Here is a 1,833-nt window from a genome sequence, read left to right on the forward strand (position 1 = left end):
CAAAAGGTCGACATGGCACGGGCCACGTGCCAGCGGCGGCGGGCGGCTCGAGCTGTCGGCCGCCGCAGCTGGGCATTGGCGCTCACGGGGGCGGTGGCGGCGGCGGCGGTGCCAACAGCGCGCATCAGGGGCGCGCCGTTGTCGATGCCGTCGTGCAGCAGCGGGATGCTGGGACGGGGTGGCTGCATCGGAACAAGCTACTCGTGGCGGGCGCCGTCGTGTTCCTGTACGTGCTGCTCGCGAGAGTGCTCGGTAACGGCGAGTAGAGGGCAAGACGTGTGCAGAGCGGCTCGTCAAGAGACAGACGGCAACGGATATACAGGGAGCATGCGTGGCGTTGTTGGCTTTGGCAAGCTGAGGATTGGTGTTCGCCTGATGAAAGGCCCGATGGTGGGCCTGTTGAAGGGGACTGACTCCCAATGCTTTGGTGTAACATGATGGTAGTTGCGGCTTTCCTCTTCTCTTCTCGAATTGTGTTCAATCTACGCAGCGTTTGGCGTTGGTATGAGATTTACGGACCCGTAGTATCGTGGCATTGTAACTCGGATGGCATACCATCTACTGGAGAACAGGCTTGCCGTCCATTCCTTGCTGTTGCTGCCTGCTTACGTGTCGCCACCATGCAAGATGGCACTGGTCAGACAAGATGCGTACTCTTGGTCGTTCATTTTGCCAGTGGTCAGACGTCATCAGACTGGAACGCAGACAAGTTGAGCCTCTCTGCCAATTTGTCTCAGATTTCAGACAAAGGCAACGACGAAGCCGATGATGCATGTCACTCACCGACGCATCCACCCGGTCAGCGCTCACCGAATCGAAGCAGAGGCATAGATGGATGGACGGCTCATTATTGACCGTGCAGGGATGGGGCGGGCCAATCTCACCTCACCTTACCATCCATCATCTGCCTGGCCTGGCGTTGGTCGCCTGCGGTGCTGCTCATCGTTTTGCGGGGGGGACAAGAGGATAAAATTTGTGACGCAGCCCCGATTTTTTTTTCCTGGCCCAGCTCCGGCCGCCGCCAACTGCCCAACAGGCCGAAGGGGGGAAGGGAAAAAAAAAAAACTCCCAGCACCTACCTACCTATATTGAGCACTGCACAGGAGCAGGAGCGTCTTGGGTAGAAATCAAGCAGGTAAGGTACCTACCTAGAAGAAGCTCTGCTGCCTACCTGGGCTTCTGGAGCCAGAAACAGGCAGATAGACGCACGCCAGTAGCATCAGCAGCTTCATCCATATCACCTCCGAAAATCCTCCATCTGCGTATACCCAGCATCAACATAGTCCGTCACTGAATTTGCTATCGAAGCCGTTCTCGCTGCTGTCGAAGTCGTTCTGGCGTCGGACCTACATCACCTGCAGCTCCCGCCCGTAGCCTGGCCCCAGCATCCTCTCCACCCTCGCCTCTCTCTCTGCGCGCGCGCGCACCCTGCATCATCCATCGTCTTCTGTCGCCCTCTTTCCACTCCTCTCCACTCCACCACCCACCCCCCCCCCTTCCTTTTCCCTGTTCTGCCTCTCCTTCCACACCCAAAGCATCGTCACTGGCACTCGAGCCGTCACGCATTGGAGCTTTGCGGATGCTCTAACATGCTTGTCAACTTCTCCTCCGGGCCAGGCAACTAAGAGTCACGCCTCTCGTCGAGCCCCGGAGTCTCTGTCGTCATCTGCATCACCCTCGGACCTTGCACCTACCCGCTCTCGCCGTGTCGGTGTTCGTCGCTGCCACGTCCGAACACCTCGCAAAGCGTCCTCCCACGCCTTTCCAGCCTCTCTCTCTCTCTCTCTCTCTCTCTCCGCGCCAGTCCACCACGCCTCAACATGACCTCCGCCA

The sequence above is a fragment of the Verticillium alfalfae genome, genomic scaffold (genome assembly GCF_000150825.1).
Source record: "Verticillium alfalfae VaMs.102 supercont1.15 genomic scaffold, whole genome shotgun sequence".
Classification (NCBI taxonomy): Eukaryota; Fungi; Ascomycota; class Sordariomycetes; order Glomerellales; family Plectosphaerellaceae; genus Verticillium; species Verticillium alfalfae.